The following is a 22,926-nucleotide window of genomic DNA, read 5'->3' as shown; positions in this document are numbered from 1 at the left end:
CTGCCTGAGTAATTGGCTTGTCCAGAATCCCAGACTGGCTTGTGCAGCCTACTCTGCTGCCGCTTTAATGCTCTTGGGCTACTAGATCAAAGCTACTTGGGTAGGTCTACACCTGCTGCCATCCCACTTATAATTGCAATGTAGACATGCCCCAAGTGACTCGCCCAGGGAATCTGTGCCAGAGGTGGGAACTAAACCCAGTTCACTTCAATTCCAGTCCAGTGCCTTGGGCACAAACCAGCCTGCCTCGCCTCTGGTTTTATCTCTCTTCTTGCCATTCACCCTCCTATACTTCCTAGCAGGGTTTGCCACTGATGTTGTTGGTACCAGTACCTGAAGTGCTGAGATGCTCCTTCACAGAAGATGTCCTTAATAGACCTAGTGGATAATCTGTCTCCTTGGAGGTGGTGGTGGGGATGTCTGATAGTTACACAGCATGTCATTCCAAAGGTCCTGAATAGAGATGGTCTAAAAACCAGAAAAATTCCTGAAATTTCAAAATTGGTTCAATTTGAAGGGCTCAGAAGGGAACTATTCCCATGCCCAGATTTTCTTTAAATGTCTGTTTTTTAATCCAGTTTAGTTTTGATGCTTTCTAGATCAGTGCTTGTATTGCAGATTGTGCATGGGAGGAGCTGGGGATGGCCTGAGAGAGGCTGTTGACTGCACGTGGTGGGGACCTGCAGGGAAGAGGGGGTGCCATGTTGGAAGCTGGGGAGAATAGGAGGTTCAAAGTGAACATGCTAGAGACCTGTGGGATGAGAGAAAGGGGTTCAGATGGCAGCTGGCGAGGGCAGGAATGTAGGGGATGGGGGGAAAAGGGGTATTTACCCCAAGGATGAGGAGAAAACTGAGTGGGTAATACTGTCTCCCAGAAGGAACGGGGCTGTACTGTTGTGCTGGAGGTCGGGGGGGAAAGGGGAGATCAATCGGAACATCTGAAGATGGCACATGGTGGTGCCAGGGCTCTGCTAGCCTGCCCAAAGTCTGTAGTTTGCATGCATCTGAAGAAGTGGGTTTTTTACCCGCAAAACCTTATGTCCAAATAAATCGTAGTCTTCAAGTTGCCACCGGACTCCTTGTTGTTTTTGTAATTCGCCAAACACCCTTGGCTAGTCCCAGGCTCTCTGCAGCAGCCTCTGATGTTTACCCAGGTGGGGTGCTTGGATCAGGGTTCAGTGTCCCAGTTGCAGGTCCTGTCTCAGTGTTTTCCCTCCGTTCCAACTGGCTGCAGCAGCTGCATTCCCTGGCATCCCCTGCAAGGGCTTTCTGAGGCTGAACTCATAAAACATCTGACTTTGATGCTATTTTAATTAGTTGCTTTTGGCATTAGTGTGCAGGGATAACAGAGTTTCCATAGACTTATAAACCTGCCCCTCTATTTGTTTTTTCTTTAATCAAGGCTTTCTTTGCAGTGGGCAAAGGCTTGAGATGCACAATGTACCACACAGAGCAAATGGCTGTGGTGTATTGTGCAACAGTCACCCCTGGACAACAGCGGATTAGATACTTTGCTTTCTGCAGCACCTTGTGTCTGAGGATTGCATAGCTCTTGGTAGACAAGAATGAGTTAAGCCTCCCATCACCCTTGGGTGTAGGGAGTCAGCGTTCTGTTTTACAAATGGGGAAACTGAGGCACAGAGAGAAGTGACTTGCCCAAAGTCTCACAGCAGATCAGTGGCAGAGCTGGGAAGAGAACCCAGGTCTCAGTAGATCCCAATGTCATCCTCCCAGCCAATTTTTCAGGCTCTTCAATCCTGCAATAGAGAGTGAATGGAAAGGTGGTGTAGCTGGTGTCTTGGATTCAGCTTTTCACCCCTCTGTGCCTCGATTTCCCCACCTGTACAATGAGGATGCTGCTGCTTTACCTTCCACGGAGGTGGGATTGGATTGGAGGGGTGGGTTGGTTAGTATTTGTAAAGGACTTTGCAGATGGAAACCCTTAAGGAGGGTTTATTCCACACGCTAATCAATGTCAAAACTAATCATCTATCCATGATCCCTGGAATCAACTCTTGACCCACCCTTAATGCGAGTGACCTGCGCATGGATGTGGCATAAGGCTGGGGTCATGATGATAGGGCTGCAGATGTCCAATCAGGCTTGCAGGCAATTCTATTAGCTGTCCAGGGTGATGGCAGTTGCTCTGGGGGCCCTTCACAGGGCTGAGTGGGGACTCCATTTGGGCCCTTGCCGTCAGAGTCCTTTACTGATAGCAGCAGGTTATGGGGAGTGGACAGGCCACGTGGGCCAGTGTGGAGAACACAGCACAGATTCTGGACACCTGACTTTTCTGCTGACTTTAGGAGAGTTGCTTCCTCCCTCTGCCTCATTTTCCCTCACACCTTTGCTGGTCTAGTCTGTTTAGACTGTAAGCTATTTGAGGCAGGGATTGTCTCCCGCTATATATACGCAGAGCGCCGAGCCCAGTGAGGCCCTGTTCTCTGCATAAGTGCTATTGTAAATGCATGTTTATTTCCAGAATGAAGGCAAGTCCAGTTACTCCAGGAACAAATTCCAGCTGACATCAGGAGGGTGGATGGTTTAGCGCCTTCCTGTAATCCAATTACCTTTTACCATGTGGAAGATCCACTTAGAGAAGGTGAACCCACCCCTGGATCGACCTTTCTGTACCAAATAGCCCAGGCTTGAAGGCGACCTTGCAGGCAACCTGTCAACATCCCCTTCCTACCCCTGAAACTGACTGCAGTGATGGTGCAAGTGGCTATAAGTTTTGTCCTCCCCACTCCCTCCCTTCTCATGTCAGTGCCGCTTGTTGGTGGGAGCAGCGCATCAGCTGGGAGCCTGAGCAGGATCAGCTGTCAGAAATGGTAAGGAGCTTTCTGAATTCTTAATTCAGGCGATGATTTCATGTTTCTCTGCGTCTCGCTTGGAGCACATGCTCAGAAGCGTGGAGTGTGGGTTGGTTTTTTTGGAGAGATTGAGCTATGCCTTCCAAGGAGCTATGCTGATTTACGCCAGCTGAAATCAAGCTGAGGATTTGGTCCACTGACTGCATTCTGTGCTGATGGGGCAGGGGGAACTGTGTGTTGAATGTGTATGGCAGAGAGATGAGTCTGTTTGTTCTCAGCAATCAGGGACTCTTTGGGCATGTCTACACAGCCGACGGTGCTTTAAGGTGGCTGGATAGCTGTAGCTTCCAGCACTGTAGCTTCACCCCCATAAGGGAAGAAAGTTTCAGCACTGTAAGTGGCAGTGTAGGCAAGGCCTTTAGAAATGCAGGGCTGGAAGGGACCTCAAGGGGTCCTCTAGTCCAGCACCCTGCACACAGACAGGACCAAGCAAACTTGGACTGTCCCTCACAGGTTTGTCCAACCTGTTACTAAAAACTTCAAATCGGGGGGATTCTACAACCTCCCTTGGAAGCCTATTCCACAGCTTAACTATCTCTATAGTGAGAATTTTTCATAATATCTAACCTAAATCTCTCTTGCTGCAAATAAAACTCATTAGTACTTGTCCTACCTTCAGCGGACATGGAGAACAATTGATCCCTGGGCTTTTTATTTCAGCCCTTGAGACTAACTGTGCCTGGTTTTCTAAACCTTTCCTCACATAAAACCTGACCTAAACCCTTTAGCTATCTTTCTTAGGCAGAGCACTGTACAGGTACACCAGGGGTCGGCAACCTTTTGGAAGTGCTGTGCCAAGTCTTTATTAAGTCACCCTAATTTTAGGTTTCGCATGCCAGTAATACATTTTAATGTTTTTTAGGTCTCTCCATAAGCCTCTAATATATAACTAAACTATCGTTGTATGTAAAGTAAATAAAGTTTTCAAAATGTTTAAGAAGCTTCATTTAAAATTAAATTAAAATGCAGAGCCCCCTGCACCGGTGGCCAGGACCCAGGCAGTGTGAGTGCCACTGAAAATCAGCTTGTGTGCCGCAGGTTGCCTACCCCTTCTACACAGAAGAATGCCTGCCTGGAAGAGCTTACGATCAGAACAGAAAAGACAGACAAGGTGGGAGAAAAGAAGGATTTTTACAGATAACAGATTTAAGTGAGTTTCCTGAGGTTATCTAGGAAGTTTATGGCAGTGCTAGGAATCAAACCCAGATCTCTAGAGTCCCAGGCCAGTGCCTTAAACATGAGATCAGCCTGCAACTCTCTCTCTGCTTGCTCTGGGGAGTGTTGCCTTTAGTCCCCAGGGCTGCCAATACTGTGTGTAGTGGAGGAATCAGAGTGGGACTAGGATGCTGCTCCATACAGATTGGTTCCTTGGCCCACTCTCTGCCCTCACGTTGAGGGAAGTGGTAATAGGAAGCAGCATTTCTGAAACCTCCTTCCTTGCCAACGGTCAGAACAGAGAGATCCGCTCACTGGCTCCTTGATTCCCAAGTCTAAAAATAAGCCTGCTGGCCCTTGAAATGATGAGACTTCATATCTGTTATGAGCCCCCCAGCCCTGGAGCTGCATGGGGGGCTGGTAGAGAATCTGAAAAGCCAGGGAGGGGCTGGAGGAAGTGGGAATCCCCAGTGTTGGCAAGGGACCCTGGATTTCCTTCCCATTTCCTGGGTGTTTGGGTCTGAACTAAAGCGCACGTCCTCGCAACTTTCTTAAAGTGACTCCTGAGTGACTTTTGCTCTTTCTTTGAGCACAACTTGGATTTAGCAATCAGATTTTCAGGTCTGTCTCAGATTTCGGACAAGGTACCTGACTTTGCAGAACAAGATTTCCCAGGAGACATGTTGAAGACCCCACTGTAACTGCTGAAGCTCTCCTGTCCCCATGTCCCATGGATATAAAAGACAGGCCCCTTTCCTCTGCTTCTTCCCAATCACCCCCATGCTTTTCTGCATTGACTGCCATCTGTCCCATTAACCCCAGTTGTATCCATGTGCCCCACTCACTGGTCTCTCATTGTTTGCCAATGCAGCTTGCTGACATCAAATGCCAGAGCTCAAAACTGAGATTTCTGCAGACTTTTCACTCTGCCCCACAACCCGTTTCCTCTTCTACCATCTCATTGCTGCAAGAGACTTAAAATTGTTTAGTGTTTAACTATCATGCCCCTTGTGTGTGCAGGGCATCACAGCCTGTGCTCGTCTCTTATCCCTCCCCTGGCACTAACAACTGAAAGCAATCCAGGGATTGCTTTAACACTTAGCTGTTGTGGGCAAATTTGGGGCCTGCCGAGAAGATGCCATTAAGCTTAGACGAGTAACTTTTCCTGACCCACCTCCTGATTCTCCTCTCGTGCATGCTAGTGTAAATCGGCAGTAATTCCACTGTAGCCAATAGAACAAAAGGGAGAGAGTTGGCCCTGCTGTGTGCTTTCTTGCTGTGCATTGCATTTCGCTTCCTAAAGAGAAGAACCAGAACCCCAGGCCTGAGGTTTCTGATCTCAACGGTCTGACCACTTATGTTGTACTCCACTTCCAGACTCCACTTGCAGGTGTTCAGCGCTGGGAGTTAAAGCTGTCTTCGTACAGCTGTGTAGGGAAAGCGCTGGAGTGTGGCCACACTGACAGCTACCAGCACTGCAGTAAGGCCACATTTGCAGCGGTGTTGGAAGTGGTGCATTATTGGCAGCTATCCCACAGAGCACCTCATCCCATTTTGGCACCGTGGGTTGTGGGAAGTGGGCGGAGTGTGCGGGTCATTCTTGCTGTCCCAACGCCCCGTGATGCAACGCTTCACATCCCAGCAATCCCTGTTTTTCCGTCCACGTTTGACGCCATCTTGACTCTCTCAACAGTTTCTGTGCAGCGTGATTTCAGTGGGAAATGGAGCCCAAACTGCTGAGGAGTATGCTGACGAGTCTTGCCAGCACATCACGTTTGGCAGTTGAGCTATTCCTTAAGATACAAAGTGATGAGGAGTCTGACGATGATAACAAGTCGCCTGACACGTATGACACTAAATTGCTTCTGGCATTCACAGAAATGCTTAGCACCGTGGAACGCTGCTTTTGGGCTCGGGAAACGAGCACTGAATGGTGGGATCATATCGTCATGGAAGTCTGGGATGACGAGCAGTGGCTGCAGAACTTTCGGATGAGAAAAGCAACTTTCATGGGACTGTGTGCTGAGCTCACCCCCACTCTGCAGTGCAAGGACACGAGATTGAGAGCTGCCCTGACAGTGGAGAAGCGGGTGGCTATTGCAATAATCTGGAAGCTGGCAACTCCAGACAGCTACCGATCGGTTGGGAACCAGTTTGGAGTGGAAAGTCGACCGTTGGAATCGTGTTGATGCAAGTTTGCAGGGCCATTAATCGCATCCTGCTAAGAAGAACTGGGGAATGACTCTGGGGAACGTGTAGGACATTGTGGATGGCTTTGCACAAATGGGTTTCCCTAACTGTGGAGGGGCGATAGATGGGACGCATATTCCTATTCTGGCACCACCCCACCTAGCATCTGAGTATGTTAATCAGAAGAGGTATATCTCTATGGTTCTCCAGGCGCTTGTGGATCACCGTGGGTGTTTCATTGACATTTACACAGGCTGGCCTGGAAAGGTGCATGATGCACGCATCTTTCGGAACAGTGGCCTGTTCAGGAAGCTGCAGGCAGAGACTTTTTTCCCAGACTGGAAGATCACAGTGGGGGATGTTGAAATGCCCATTGTGATCCTTGGAGACCCCGCTTACCCGTTAATGCTTTGGCTCATGAAACCGTGTACAGGGAAGCTTGACAGGAACCAAGGATCGGTTCAACTATAGGCTGAGCCGGTGCCGAATGACTGTGGAGTGTGCTTTTGGCCGTTTAAAGGGGTGCTGGCAATCTCTGTATGGAAAGCTAGACTTGGGGGAAAGCAGCATCCCCGCGGTTATCCGCGTGCTGTACCCTCCATAATATTTGCGAAGGGAAGGGTGAAAGATTCAGTCAGGCATGGACCTCCAAAGTTCAACGCCTGGCAGCTAAATTTGCACAGCCAAAGAGACAGGCTACTAGAGAGGCCCAGCACAGGGCTTCAAGGATTAGGGATGCCTTGAGGGAGGAATTTGAGGCTGAAAACCAACAGTAATGTTTGGTGCCTTGCATGGGAGTGAAGTGCAGTGGTTATAATGTTAGTAGGAATCTGTTTTTCCTTAGCTGATTTGCAGTGCCTGTTTCTTTCCTGGGCTAAGGTATCTTTCACTTTCTGCAATAATAAAGACTGTTTTCAAAGCCAAGAATTCATTTATTGAAAAGAAAATAACTTTATTGACAGACACATGACATTTTGGGAACCTAAAAGGGCAGGGGGGTGGGGTGGGGAACTGTACAGTCACAGGTTTGAATATGTCCTGTCTGGAGTGCTGTGCAATGACTGCAGCACTTCAGGATGCCTATACTGCATGATGATGGGGGTTGAGTGCAGAGGGTAAGGGTCATAGTTCTCAGGGCTGGTTGGTGAACGTACAGGTGTTGGAGGCAGCTGGTGGTGGTAAGAACCTGGATACTGGGGAAGGGGGTTTTGAGCTGACATTGGGGCACAAGGGAAAGAGCTTTGGGGCGGGGAGTGGCGCGGTAGTGCTCTGCCTGCATGACTACGAGCGCCTGGATAGAGTCACTTGGTGTGCCAGGGTGCTTATCAGCTGCTTTGTGCTTTTCTTCCTGGCCGCTGTGTTTTTCTGGCGGATCCTGCTTTCCCTTTCCCTCCAGTCCTGCACTTTTTGGTTCTCTGTGGCAGAATGATCCATAACTGCAGGTCGTCTTTGCTTTTTTGCGGCTTCTTCTGGAGGTTTTGGAGTCTTTGAGCTGTTGATAACATGGGCAGCTGAGAACTCAAGGTTGCTTATGGAAAGGCAACACTTAACAGAGGCAGCATTGTTTATATCTCAGACAGTTATTCCTACACAGTGAAGGAGTAACATTCTTCACAATAGCATAATTTTCCCATACCAAAGAGAGCGCACATAACCCACAGGAGCCCCGAAATGGTGAGTAAGGGGGACTGATTGCTTCAGGGCTGTACTGTCCTCGGGGTTTCTGTGGGTTAGGGAAAGCAAACAGCTCCAGGGGGCACCTACATTGAACACTCTCCCAACATTTTCCACAGGAGTTGATCCTGGAAGATATCTCGCTGCTGCGGGTCACCTGAGAAGAGCGGGAGGGTCTTCTACAGCAATGCGGATTCCACCCTAGCCCCTATGCAGCTTGCCAGTGTGCAGCGATGGTCTCCCCCCCCCCCCCCCCCCCCCGCACCTCTCGCTATTCCACATCTAGGAATGCATGCATGCAGAACCCTCCCTCCTCTCCTGAAAAATTTCCATCCTGAAAATAAAAGCCGCTAACCGGGAACCCGCTCCTCTGTTTGTCCTCCACCAAGTACCGGCTGCTGTGACTGGCTACCTTCCTCCTGGCTTGAGAAGAGCTCCTGGCTGCATGCCTCCAGAGACTCCGGGGTGTCTCCCCCCACCCCAGTACCCTCATTCTCGGTTTCCTCCTCCTCTGCCCGCTCTGAAGTGTCCATCGTGGTCCTCGGATTGGCGGTGGGGTCACCCCCAAGTATCGCGTCTAGCTGTTTGTCAAAAAGGCAGGTTGTGGGAGCAGCACTGGAGCGGCGGTTTTCCTCGCAGGCTTTGCAATAGGCACTCCACAGCTCCTTCACTTTAACCTTGCACTGCAGCACATCCCGGTCTTGGCCCCTTTCCAGCATGGCCCTTAATACCTGCCCAAAGGTATTGTAATTCCTATGGCTGGAGCGCAGATGGGACTGCACAGCTTTCTCCCCCCAAACACTGATGAGGTCCAGCAACTCGCCATTGCTCCATGCTGGGGCTCGTTTGGCGCGTGGAGGCATGGTCACCTGGAAAGATTCACTGATTGCACTCCACACCTGGCTGAGCAAACAGGAAGGGGATTTTTTAAATCCCCGGGGCATTTAAAGGGCAGGTCACCTGAGGCCAGGGCAGTAGAGTTCGAACTGATGAGCAGAGTGGCTGAACAAGCATTCTGGGATACCTCTGGAGGCCAATAACAGCGCTTTTGGTCGCTACACTGGCGGAGCAGCGCTGCATCACCAGCGCTGCAGTCGTTATTCCCCAGGCTGAGGTGGAGTACAGCCAGCGCTGTAGCCAGGGACATACAGCGCTGTATGTGCCTTGCAAGTGTGGATGGTGAGTGAGTTGCAGCGCTGTAAAGCCACCACCAGTGCTGCAACTCTCCAGTGTAGCCAAGCCCTTAGACTCATTCCATTTTAACCACATAGCCAGAAAAGAATTCCCTAGCCACTGGGGTAACTAGTCAGAGTTCCAAATTGTAATTAACACCTCTCCTGTGGCCAGTAAGATCTCCAGGGCAGGGACTCTTGTTTTTCACACTAGAAAGGACAATGGGTGTTCATGAGCTCTGTATAACTTGGGTTGTAAACTCCTCAGGGCAGGCTCTTGTACATCTGTAATGCTCCTTGTAAACCACTGGCACTAGATAGAGCAGATCCTACATTAAACTGCTGTTAAAATGTCACTGCACTAGTCTATTGCTCTCCATGATGCCAAATGCAGTTTGCGCTGCTCATAAGTTAAAAAGAGACTTGTTTGTCTTTTTTCCTAATTGCCAGCCCTGCAAACTCACCCTGGGATCTGAGCATCAAGCTGGGTTTTGTGCCTTATGCGCTCATACCCATTAATAAGCATTTTGCAAGTGGAACTTAGTTGTTAATTCTCAGACTCCGTGATGATTAATCTTTGAACTCCCTAGCCTAGACAGATGTGTGACACAGATTAGACCTGAGCTTGCACTCCCATAGTTGTTTTACCCTAGCACCTAGGAACCTCAGGCATGGACCAGAACCCCATTGTGTTAGGTACTACAAACTTGCAACAAGAAGACAGTCCCTACCCCAAAGAGCTTACAAGTGAAGTGTAAGACATGACTAATAGATATGGACAGATGGGGGCATATTAGCCAGCCTGGTCTCAGCACACTACTGTTCTAACTGTTCTCAAGTTGTTTGTGGGCATGTTGGCAAAGTGGAGTTTTAAGGAGGCATTTGAAGGAGAACAGTGAAGTGGTTTTGTGGATGTTCAGAGCTCCTCCCAAGTGTGAGGAGCAGCGTGAGAGAGAGCATGAAAGCTTGTTTGCAAACATAAGTGGTGATGGCAGCTGGCGTCATGGGCCGGTGTGAGTGGACATTTTGATAGTGAATGAGAGATGATGGGTAGGGTGGGGATGGTCCACAAAGGGCCTTGAAAGAGAAGACCAGCCACTTCTGTGGGATGAGCTAGAGGAGGGTAGCCAGTAAGGGGAAGCACAGCTGTTGGCTCTGCAGTGCTAACAAGGGTTAAAGGAATAAGAATATTCATGCCACTAGAGTCTCTTATAAGGCACTGAATTGGGATTTGGGAAATATTGGTTCAGTTCCTGCCTCTGCCACAGATTCACTGTATGACCTTGGGCAAATCACTTCCTCTATGTCTGTAAAATAGTGCTAATAATGCTCCTTACCTCACAGGGTTGCTGTTCAGGTAACTGGATATTTGTTCAAAGGTCTCTTATATGGCCCTGTACAGTATGAAGTGCTGAGCAAGCAAAGACCTGTACAGTAAGAAAATACCTTTTTTTACATTTTTTTTCCATGATCCCATATTCATGTGACAGCCAAATGCTACAGATACTTTCCAAGAACTTTGTAAAAATGCAGTTTATAAAAATGGAGTCTCCTTTTAAATGAGCGAGCAAGGGCCAGCTTTCCAGTGACATGTATTTTGACACACATGCTGCTTTTATTGCCTGTGTGCTTCTGAAACTTTGGACCTATAAATATAATTTGGCCAAATCTCCCTTCATAAAGAGGCTTTAACCAAAGGGATGACGCTGGCAGAAGTGATGAGGTGAAACAGAGCTCGCTTAGGTTAGCACCACAATTAGCCTGTAAAGAGGCGCATAGCTCTGTGCCAACTCTCTTCTGAGAGAGGAGGAGCTGGAATAACCATATCTGAAAAGCTGGTAGGATGGCTCCTGTAATCAGAGACCATGTTTTGGGTCATATCTTGGAAAATGTACACTTTGGAAGACACCACAGATTTTTTAGGTGCCCAGCTAGAGTCTCCTTGAGAGGTTTTTATTTTCAGAGGGTGAAGGGGTTAGTGCTTTCAGAAAAATCAAATCCCCTTTAAAATGTCTCCACTTGGGCATCCACCAATGGAGGCACCCAAATGGAGAATTCAGGCTGTACAAATCAATACATAACTCTTAGTGTGTGTGTCTATAGACATCTGCATGCTCATGTGTATTTTGATAGGTATGTCCCGGAGTCCTGGGCAATGCTCTGGAACTGCTCCCCACAAAGCCAGTCAGGACTTCGGGGAGCCTCCTCTCCCTTGGAGCAGACTGTCTTCAGGGCAAGAAGTTCACATGGCTTCACCTTCCTGGGTCTGACCTTGGAGCATTCAGCATATGCCCCTCTGTGTGCTTCCCACAGCGAGTCCGCCCAGGTGGGGTCCTGGGGAAGACAGAGGGTCCTGCCCGCACCCCCACTTTGCAGTCAGACGTGACTCTTAGCCAGCCAGTAAAACAAAGGGTTACCAGATGACAGAAACATGATCTAAAACAGAGCTTGTAGGTACAGAGAACAAGACCCCTCAGCCAGGTTCATTTTGGGGCCCAGCGAGCCAGACAACTCCATCTGCCCTCACTTGCCATCCCCAGCCAGCTCCAAACTGAACCCCCCTCCAGCCCCTCCTTCTCTGCTAAGTTCCTTTCCTGGGCCAGGAGGTCATCTGACCTCTTTGTTCTCCCACACCTTTAGCATCCCCTTGTGGGCAGGGAGAACCCGGGCCGTTAGTTGCCAGGAGACTGTGTGTCGGCCAGAAACTGAGGCACCCACACAGTACTCAGAGGAAACATTAAGAACAGCCCCACTTCGTCACAGGGTACAACATGTCCTGGTGAAGGAAAGGGCAAAATTTAAAGGAGGCATGTCAGTGTTCCTTAGAAAACAGTGAGATCTGTTGGGAGTGAAGAAGTTAGCTGAGAATGTACTTGGAGGAGATTCTGGACAAGGAGGGGCTGTGGTGGAAATCTGCTAGAGTTCCCCCCAGGATGAAGGCGAATGAGGATCAAAAAAATCATATTGAGGAGCTGAAAGTCACAGACTTCTATATTCATGGACATCTGCTGGGTGACAAATGCAGTTAAACATGGCTTATGGGGTGGGGACTTTTACATGCCTGCCTCGCCCAGCCACCAACCCAATTAACAGCATTGTTCAAGGGCAGAGGATGGAATGAGCCTTGGTGACTGGACTTTCTCCTTGCCTTTAGGATAGGTCCCTTCAGGTCAGAGCTGAGTCATGCTGGCCAGGTGGAGGGGAAATTAGCCCTGTCACTGCTCATGGTGGATCTGCTCTGTGGGGAACAAAAGGCCTTCAGTTCCCAGGGGTCTCAGTACAGCACCTTCCTTCAGTCCCCAAAGCTGCTTAAAAACCTCCTTGAAAGGGAGTTGAATCTTTGTGGAACGTGCCCTGGAGGATGCTTCCTTGGGGAGATGTGGGCTTGCCTGCATTCCTTGAAACCAGTAGGATCTGGGGTTAAGTCAGCCTCTATGGCTTTCCCCTGGAAGACCATGACTAATATTCAGTTCTGCTGTGAGTGCAGGGGACTGAACTAGATGACCTCTCAAAGTCCCTTCCAGTACTACAGTTCTATGGTGCTGGTTTCCCAGCCGGACAGTGTTATGGGGGCTCGGTGCCCACAACTGGTGCCAGATTTTCCTAAGAGCATGGCGTCCAACATGCTGAGCTCTCCTGACGATCTCCCCCTGCCTCTGGCTTGTCTGAGGAGTCTGTGGCAGAGCCAGGAATTAAGCCATCGCTGCCCTGTGCCTTCACCACAAGACCTCACCCTTCCTTCTAGTTTCGATGCCAGCAGCTGCATCCTCCTGCTAGCACCCCACCCCCAGCCCCACCAAGCCCTGTTGCTTTATGTGCCGGAGGGTGAATTCCTGCAGCGACTCACCGGACCGCTTTAATTTTTCTAAATTTTTGCTATTGGCACTGTCTCTCAAACGCTCTCACCAGCTACCTGATGAATCTCATTTCATTCCCTTCTTTCCCTCTTCTCGCCTTTATTTATCCGTGCCTCTTTTCTTCTTCCTGCTCTCCATCTGAGCCAGCCATATGCAGTCAGTTGCAGTCTGCCTTCTCTAGGCACGGGCATGCATCTCCAAGTGCCAGCTCCCCTGAGCACCGGATCCTGTTGCTTGTTTATCTGGCCTTACATGGCACAGTGCAAGGTTCATATTTAGCAACGGTCAGTGGTTCCAGAAAAGAAACTAGGTGGAGGCGGGGGGAATCTCTCCACCTCATTTCCTTCTGCCACCCTTTCTCTGCTGTACCTGCCTGTCTCTCTGCAGGGCAGCTGGTGGGGAAATCCTGCCGTCACTGCCTCATCCTGCAGTCAAACGTGTAATGCATTAAGTCTCTGCAAGATGCTGCAGATTACGCTGACTTTCTGCAGCACAGGGCGGTTCGTTCTGCAGTGCTCTACAGCAATCAAGATTGCCAATGCATGGGCTCTCTGTGGTGCTATGTGTCGCCTCTGGGCAGATTGTGCAGTTGTCCCAGAGGCCTAGGCTGGAGGAAAGCTGGGGTATTGTCCTGTCTGTAGCACTCAAATGTATTGCCATTTCCTTTTATCTTTGAAAGGGACAGGTCAGATTTTCCCCTCTCCAAACATCCTTTCCTGCTTCCTCTCCCAGACAAGGAGGACAGAACAGCTGTTTGCACAAGATCGTGGGGAGTCTGCTTTTATGGGCTACAGAGATAGTTGGGCGTCCTTGGTGACTGCTTCTAGCTCACCCTCTATTATTCCATTTGCTGAGAAGGGAACCCCAGCCCAGTTACTTCAGTGTGTGTTTTAAACCCTGCGGCAGATCCATCCCTGGTGTGAGGCCTAGTGATCTGGCAATGATTAACTCACCTGGGCTTTTCAGTTAGATCATGGCTTATATTTTGTTTCCCCAGAAAACAGGGTTGGGGGGAGGAGAATTCACCCAAACATCATGTCAGAAATTCCTCCTATGTTGCATTCCAGTTTTCAGGTTATGCAAGGCTCAAGAGGTTCCTAGGTTCCCTCCCAATGGCCTTTAAACTGGAGAGCTGGTTTCTTTCTGGCATTATTAATGTGCGTCTCTTAAAGTGCATGAGATATAGGCCCTATGTAACTATGCCCCTGGCTGACTTAATCTCTGGATCTAAAAGCATCAGCCTCTGTTGCTAGAGGTAAAGGACCTGGTCCCTTAGGCTGGCCCATGGTAATTAGACCTGTTTCCATGTTGGAGATGCACATGAGGACCTTTTACCCCTGCACTTGCAGCCTGGCTGTGTCCAGAGTGTGAAACATGGGCTTCTAACTACGTTATGGGAACCTTACTATAGCCCTGATCTTCTCAGGATTGTGGCTCAGGTCCCTTAACGTCCATGACAACGTGGTTCGGTCTGGTCTGCCTATGCAAAACCCAGTCACATTGCTGACCCTCCATCACACAAGCAGTGCTCCACTGACTTCTTTGGGACCATTTGTATTATCAGGCTCCATCTCGGCTTGGAGCACCCCTGGACTGGAAGTCAGTGCCCTAAAATGATTGCAATTGCAGACTGCAACTGATTTGCAAAACAGACTGAGGCTGAGACATGGGTCACTGTGGGGAAGATTTGAGTTCCCTGTTTAGAAGACAAGAGAGGAGGGCTGCCAGGCCTCTGCTGGAGTCACCCAGTGAGTGACTCAGCAAGCAACGATTTTCCATTAATGTGAAGAATGGAAGTCAATGGGCAAGACTGCTGCTGGTCACATGGGTGTAAGCTATTCTTTCAAACGCTCGCTGCAGTATTTGAGCATTTTCTGCCATGTCTCCTTGCTCCCGCTCGCTTCACTCTGCTGAACCTCCCTGCAGTTTGAAAACTGCTCTGGGGTCCTGATTCTGCAGAGTGTTTGATCTTCAAATTCTCCCCTGGATGGGAGTCTAAGCGTTGTGCAAAGCAGTGACACAGACAGGATTTGTGAAGGAGCATGCCACAGCTGTTTGTTCCAGTTCAGTGTGGGATAACACTGAAAAACCAAGGAAATAGAGGAGGAGCTGTAGCATCAAAGGCATGGGTGCCAGGTTACTGTCATTGCCTCTGCTTTGCAGGGTTGGCAGCAGTGGCAATACTGCCAGGAGGGGGTGCAAGATCCCATTAGCTCCAGGAATCCTGCCCAAGCAGAACTCAATTAGTAATTAAATGGGTTTGTGCTAATGAGGAAGACTTCTCTCCCTACTCCTCCACCCCCTCATAGTTTGATAAGTGGAAGTGGAGAAAAATGGTCAGGTTTCAGAGCCGGGTATGAGCAAGAATGTAGGCTGGGCCCTAGCTATTAAGCCAGTAACCCTGGCCACCTAGCATATTAAGTAAAGATCTTTCCTACAACTGCCTGCCTACCATGTGGCTTATTGCTAATGATGCCTTCTGACACTCAGATTGCTGCGGTAATCGCCTGTCCTATCCCTTGTAAAGCTGTCACTATCCACAGATTAGCATTAGGGATTAGATACTTTATAAAGCCTTGCGAAAGGCAGAAACCATTGCAAAGCTTCCCTTAAATGGTTAAAATGCCAAGGGGTCCAACCTGTGCAAAGTTGTTAAAATGTCCAGCAGTCGTCCTGCAGAACGCCCGTGCTGTGCAGAATTCACAGAGCATGTTCGCAGGGGCACTGTAGCTTTCTCTTCTCTTCCTCTGTTTGTTTGTTTTTCCTCCCCCTCACCTCCCCACGCATATCCAGAGATTCCAAGCAGAGGCACCTCATTTTTTTGTATTGTGTTAGCACCTAGGAGCCAAAGGTGTGAACCAAGACCCTGCTGCGCAGGCGCTGTACAAACACCAAACAAACCGTCCCTGCTCCAAAGAGATTACAATTGAAACATAAGACAAGAGACAGCAGGGGGATATGGACAGGTTGGGGAGTACAAGGAAACCATGACAGTGTTGCTCCGCATGACAGGCCGTGGTCTCAGTATACCAGCAGCCTAACTGTCGAATGTTGTGGGTTTTTTTGTAGGCTTCGCTGTTCTGCTGTATGGATTTTGGGCTGATAGCCAACCGATCGGGACTGGTAGATGCGTTACTTAGAATGTTAGGTCAGCTGGCTGTACTATCTCCCCAAGAAGAGAACAGCTCAGGTGGCTCGTTGCTTTTGGTTCAAGGGCAGACAGGTTGGGGAGGTCTAGTTCGCATCTGCCCTGAACTGTGACAGAGGGTCCCAAACCCTGCTAATGACTGGAGGCTCGCATCTGCCCTGCTGTGACTGCCCTCTTGACTGACTCTAGGATCTGCCCCTGTATCTGCAGCTTTTCCATCTTAAATTGAATGACCAAGCCCCAAGATGTGTAACCCAACTCAGTCCAGCCTGCCCCTAAACGGCTGCTGAACAAAATCACTTCCCAACAGTGGGACTGTGGAAAATTCATCTTGTTATTTACGTTCCCTCTGTCTACACTACCAAGCTCCTTGGGGTGGGGCAGACATACAGGACCTCTAGTTGCCACTGTCCTGTCAATAATGTGATAGTGCTGAGCTGCTAGAGGGAGCTTTGGTGGTGGGGGAATTTAGAGGCCCTTCATTAGAAAGGGAAGCTGGAGATGGAAGAGGTGGAGTCACTGCACTAGTGCAGTCAACCCATCTGCTAAATGGAAGGGCATGAGGTGGGTGATCATGGCTTATGACTTCATGTTGGTGGTTTGGAAAGGGGTGTTGGTTGGTTGGTTGTTTTTTTACTTCTAGTTCTATTTTGTATTCATGCAGCTGGGATCCTGTGAGGCATTTCCCAAGACAGGAGCAAGAAACCGCACGATGGGGTTTGGGATGCTGCTGTAGTAAGTGGGAGGAGAATTATAGGTCAGAACCAAGCCCGCTGTAGGCACAAAAATGTGAGTTCAGAGGCATGTTGAAGGTATAATTGGGTGCGGGGGGTGGAGGGGAAAGGAAGTACAAGTAGGCATTTAAATGTCAGTCTGTTCTCTGCTACCTTGCTTTAGTGGGAGTGATTCTGGATTTATTCTGGGGTAACTGAATCAAGCCCAGGGTATAGAAAGGGAACAGGAAAAATGCAAACGCCTAGATGCACTGAAAGGAGACCAAGGCTTCCTTAGCTCAGGCTTCCAAAATCCTCAAGGTGGCAGTTCCGTCCCAAGTGCACGGTAAACCAGAGCCCAGCACAGGGGTGGAAATCTAAACATGCAGGGAGCCTCCTTGAAGCCAGGGTGAGCTGCAGCAGCACCAGTGGCTCTACAGGTGTACGTAGTGTCTACGTGCAGGCCTTGTCTTGGGTAAGGGAAGAGAGTGCTCTTAAATGTGCTAGCCCTTAAAGCATGCTCATGTTTAAAAATGCATATGGGTGACCGTGGGTAGGCAGGTCCTCATCTCTTCAGCAATGTGAGAGCTGGTTGCAGGGTTACGCTAGAAGGCCTGTGGTTGACATGGGGAATGAGCATTAATGGTCAACTGGCAGCATGTCTTGCATCAATCCCCATTTCAGCTACCTGCCCCTGCTCTTCACAGGCTGTCGCACTAGTTGCTCCAGCAGTGATTGGTATTTATTCACTTATAAACCAGTGTACGTGCCGTTGTGGACGCTCATTGAAACCTGGCTCACGTGGGCTCAGCTGTGCTGAAACTTGCAGGCACAAGCTGAACTGCTATAAATAGTTTGTCACCGAGCAGGGCTTCTCCCCAGCTCCAAACTATGCACTGTGATGCCCAGTCTTTCCAGAGTTTATTTGTTTTTCTGTTTTTGTTTACTTCTATTAAGCAATTTTTTTAGCTCTCCTCACTTCCAGGCTTCAGCTCCACCTCTCTGACCAGCTCTGCCCCCTCTCTGGGACAGTAGCCTCAGGGCTGTCTCCCTGGGCACCTAACCCAGGAGTTAGTGCTACTGTCTCCACTCTGGCTTTCCCTCCCCAGGCACAGGCTGTCCCAAGCCATCCCCTTCACCACCTTCCAGCTCCCATTTGCTGCCCTCTGGCAGCCCTTTGTAGGCTTAGGGGTGGCCCAGCCTCCTTGAATGGGCTGGATTGGACACAGCTGTTCTGAACATGGGGGGCTGGGCCTAGTCCACCCTGTCTCAAATGCGGCCACCAGGGGGTTTCCCAGCAGCCACCACAGCTTCCTGGGTGGTGAGGTGGGGTGAGGGCAAAGTGTTGCTCATGGATGTGCTACTCTGCTCGTCTCTGGAGACAGGTGGAGCACAACGCTGAAGGAGCAAGGTGAGCTCTCTACCTGTGAGGGGGGACGGGCCTAGTGGGGCTTGGATTTCAGCCCGGGTGGCTGTGCAGCGGGAACTTAGGCAGCCTGGCTGCAGAGTAAGGTTCCAGCCATGGGGCTTCAGACTCCAACCCCTGGCCACGCAGGGGCAGGCTCTGGTCTCTGGCCATGTGGTGCCCGACTGCCATTCCCACCGGCAGCCGCTGGCCAGGGATCAGAGTCCATCGCCACGTGGCCAGGGGTTGGAGTGCGCTCTGACCCTCAGCCCTAGTCACTGTCCCCATGTGCTGACCCTGAGCTACAGCAGCTGCCAGCCCTGGGTGCAGATCCCTGGCACTGACCTTGGGCTCTGGCAGATGTTGGCTCTGGATGCTGACCTCTAGCTGTGGCCATGCGGCAGCAGGCACAGCCCCCAACCGCCAGTCCCAAACCCTGGCAGCAGCCAACCCCCAGCGATACACTTCGATCCCAAGCCCTGGCCATTGACTTTGGGCACTGCTCCTGGGTGTTGACTCTGGGTTCCGGCAGGTGTTGGCCATGGGCACCAATCCCCAGCCATGGGTGCAGATACCCAGCAGTGGGCACCAGCCCCAGCAGGTGCTGGTCTTGGACCCTGACCTCCAGTCTAGTCACGCAGGTGCTGGCCCAGGACACTGACTCTTAGCCCCAGAGGTGGATCTCAAGTGCTAACTCTGGGTGCTGACCCCCAGTCACACAGCAGCAGGTGCCCCCGGGCACACAACTGCAGGCACCAACCCAGGGCTGGCCCAGGACACCAAACCCCAAGCCACAGGTGCCAACCCACACCTCTGACCACACAGTGGCAGGGCCCCCCATCCATCACCCTGGCCTCTGCTGTCTAACCCTCAACCCCTCCATCCAGGTCTTAACTTGCCAGGACTTGCTGTGAAAAGTGGTATTAACAAACCTACAAATACCACTTTTTCACAGCAGAGTATTTGTTGTCCCTGCAAAACACCCTACATAAATTACAATGATCTGGATGTGTATACATGCATCTTTATATAAGCAGGAGTTGGTGGCTGCACTCTGAGGCCACTAAACATTTGTAGAGAACCCCTCACCTAGTCTATGCACAGAGACCAGCTATCCTGTGACACAGTTGTAAACTGATGTAAGAGCATCCACACAGAGTTTTGCATTGGTTATAAAACTGGTTTCAGTTAAACCAGTGCAACTTGGAAGGGGTGGGGGAGGGGGAGAGGCCTGTAAACCCCATGTGACAGATGTTTGTCACATGTTTTAGCACACAGCTCCAGTCACTAGAGTACTTGAACAAGGACTTGCATAGAACTGGACAGATGGTTCCCTGGTGCTGCTACACCAGTGGCTGAAATCCTAGTCTAGAAATAACAGTGCAAGAGTGGGGTGAATGGTCCCCTGCTGTGTTGCACTAGCCTGAGCAATTGGCTCCAATCGGCCCTGTTCCCTTATTTATTGGTGCCCCGATCAACTGTGTGCAAAGCTGCCACTGTGCTGGGTCTGATCTGATGTCACAGGCATTGTTCTGCAAGGGTTGAGTTTGGTGCCTTGGATGCAGGCTTTCTTCCTTCTTACAGATATTGCCTTTTGGTCTTTTCTGCATCTCTCCCCCCCTCCCTTTAATTGGACTTCTTACTGCATGGAACAGTTTGCAGTTATATATGGAAAACAGCCTACACTTTCCCAGGAGCGGGGCATGCCGGGAAGGGAAGCTGGGCTAGCAGCAATCTTGCTCTCCCTGGGAGAGTGTGTGTTCTTTCCTCTATTACAGCTACACTCTGCGGACTTTGTATTTAACCATTTAGGGGGGGTTCGGAGGAAGAGAAAGTGGGTGGGGATTGCCGCCTCTTTCCTTTCCTGAACTATTTTGGCAGAGATGCCCAAAGTTCTAGTTTGAGTCCCATTTAAGGGGAAGTTCCTACCCCAAGTTGATCACTGCTAAAAAAAAACCTTGAACTGGATTTTGATTGCCTCTGTTTTCGGGGGTGTCTGCATCTGAAGCTCTGGAGAGCGTGGTGAGATTTGGCTTTCAGGAACCCCCTTGTTGGGGAACTTCTGATCTGGGGTGTTGCTTTGTGCCCATTTCAACTAAGAGCTGGCACAGGGAGCTGTCCCTATTCCTACATGGATGGCCCCATTCCTAGTTATTCCCCATTGTGGGCGATCTGTGAGCTGCACCCTAACTCTCTCCCTGTCAGTACTATGGCCATGTCTCCTGGCTCCCTTGCCCTGAGAGTTCCTGTTGAGTTGCCAGGGCAAGGCGCTGGTAAGGAGATTCTATGCTGTGCTTGCTACCCAAGCTAATCCCTTCTTCTGTATGGGACCCTGGCAGTCCAGGGAGGGGAGAGTCTGGCCAAGCAGTGCCGCAGCCAGGAGAGGGACATGTTCTTAATCCAACAGGAAGCAATAGTTCCAGCAGAGGGCTGAGGAGTGTGGAGTCCTGAGTTCAAATCCCAGTGGTAGGAGGGAGTGGATTCTAGTGGTGGGTGGATGGGAAACAGAGTTAAGACTCCTGGCTTCTGTTTGTGCCACTAATTCACCATGTGACCTTGGACAAGCCACTCCCCCTGTGCCTCAGTTTCCCCCTCTGAAGGGGGAATGATAACACTGAACAGTACAGGCAGTCTGTCAGTAAAGCATGTCATAGCTGTGGAAGGGAGCAGTATTACTGCAGTAACTAGCTTGCCCCAGTGAGGTGCTTTCCAATGTCAGTCATGAGCCCCTCTTTGGAGGTGCAGCCAGGTAGAGGACATCATGAGGGAGAGGGGGCACAACAGGAGACTGAAAAGCTATGGGGGGGCATAACAGGAGAGTGAAAAGCTGTGTGTGTGAGGGTAGGGGGATCCTGCTCCATCTTCTCCCCTCTTCTGGTAGCCATATTAGTAGCCAATTAGCCAGTTTAGACATGAGCTGATGCGTGCCACTGTGCAGACGGGGCCTCTGGGAAGAGCTGCATTGGCCTGTGTTCTCATCCAGCAGTGCCCAAGAGACACTACCATGCACGTGCTGCCCATGGCACATCTTTGAAGCCCATAGCACGCAGCAGCCACCCTGCCTGCTCCCGGAGCCTGACCTGCTGGCCCCCTCCTGATCCCAGCCCTGGAAGCTGCTTGCAGCTATGCTAGGAGGAAGTGACAGGGCCTATTTTAAGCTCCGTGGGGACCTTCAGGATAGGAATCCCCTGGGCCAGTGTAACTCATGCTGCCAAAAATAACCTAGCTCTGGCCATGTGTGCTGGCCGGTAACAGACACATCTGTCTCACCCAGTGTCATGTCTCTGTCCTATTCTCTCTCTTGCTCTCCTTCATGATCTCTGTGTCTGTCCATTCTCCACTGGTCAGATTCAAGCGTCTCCATGCTGAGATCCCTCATCTGCCAGGGAATGCGAAGTCAGGTCACTGAATGCGAAGTCAGGTCACTCACAGAACACCAGTCCGTGGGGCTCCCAGCCCTTCTTCCAGTGAAAGCTGCTTTGAGCTGGGGAAGGCTCTTATGCCCGTCTTCTGGCACAGGGAAGCAACCTATTTGGACAGGGCATAAAACTGATGGGCCCCTGAGGTTAGGGGTGCCAACCCTCCAGGATTGTCCCGGAGTCAATGGGAATTAAAGATTAATCTTCAAAGGTTCTCATGTGCTGAAACCTCCAGACCAAAATTGGTGACCTTACCCTCAGTTGTGTGTTCTCAGCTCCACCACTGTCCTGCGGTGACCTCAGGTAAGCTGCCTCTCTTGCTTCTTGCCTCAATTTCCCCGTTTTTTTAAATGAGGGAACCATCGTTGCAGGAAGGAATTCCTTAGTGCCCATAAACTTGCTCAGCATGTGGGGTGGCCTTGAGGGCTGTGATTCCAAGCCCAGTGTGTTAATTCTGCCCTCCGCTGGGGCTTGTTTCCAAGCATCTGAGACAGTCTGAGTTCAGTATATCCTGAATGTCTGTACGGAAATCTCTCACTGGTTTGAGGGATATACTAAAGGCTTGGTGCTGACTGGTTCTGTTGTGGGGTGGAATGAGGGAAGTGGCCGGGGCTGCAAGTGGGTATGACAGAGCCTGTGTGTGTGACAGGCAAGTGTAGGGGGTGCTGAGATGCAGGCATATGGCACTGAATGGCTGGGCGTGATGCCAGCAGCTCCGGCTCTTGCAATGAACTGGAAGGGGGGCAGGGCGGAGCTGGATTCTTGAGCTTGGGTGCAGTGCTCTGAAGAGCAAAGCTCCTTCACAAGCACCCTCTGGTTCCCTGCCAGGGCGTGGCACGCGGAGGGGGAGGGAATGCTTCAAGGCCTTGCTTGTGTGTGCTGCCTTCTCCTTTCTTCCCCCCCCCCCAAAAAAAAAAAAAAAAAAAGGCAACTGCCTTCTGAAGCTGCTGCATCTGCAGGCTGGGCTCCAGTAGAGACCTTGTCTAGACGGCCAGGGCTGGAGAGTGGCTGAGAAGGCAAACATGGCCAAAGAATTGTGCCCGGCAGCAAGGAGCTGTTGTGATGGTAGTGGGGGCAGGAAGGAAGTGCAAAGTTTGGGGCTGCTGTGGCTCTGTTGAAGGTGGGGGGTGAGATTTGGGGGTTTCATGAGCCTGGATTCCTAGCAGGACTGCATGGGGAAGCTCTTGTATAACAGCCTGATGCATGGAAGGGGCTGGGTTGCACACAGAGGGAGGGCAGAGGCACAGTTGAGTTCATGTCTCCTGCAGCTCTGGGAAGGTTCCAGGAATTGCTTTGTCTGTTTGTCCAAAGAAGCAGGGC

General features: G+C 50.5%; 1 protein-coding gene across 5 annotated transcripts in view; it reads left to right on the top strand.

Moving 5' to 3' along the window:
• Window positions 1–22,926, top strand: part of ATP2B4 (ATPase plasma membrane Ca2+ transporting 4) — a 105,762-nt gene that overhangs the window by 8,306 nt on the left and 74,530 nt on the right. Inside the window, exon 3 of one of the 5 annotated variants that reach the window (XM_050956549.1) lies at window positions 2,483–2,831. The exons of the other annotated variants lie outside the window; for them this stretch is intronic. The gene's annotated coding sequence lies outside the window, so the exon portion shown is untranslated. The remainder of the gene's footprint in view (window positions 1–2,482; window positions 2,832–22,926) is intronic. 5 annotated transcript variants of the gene reach the window in all.

The sequence above is a fragment of the Gopherus flavomarginatus genome, chromosome 5, assembly GCF_025201925.1.
Source record: "Gopherus flavomarginatus isolate rGopFla2 chromosome 5, rGopFla2.mat.asm, whole genome shotgun sequence".
NCBI classification, from domain to species: Eukaryota; Metazoa; Chordata; order Testudines; family Testudinidae; genus Gopherus; species Gopherus flavomarginatus.
This window is presented reverse-complemented; position numbering and strand designations above follow the sequence as displayed.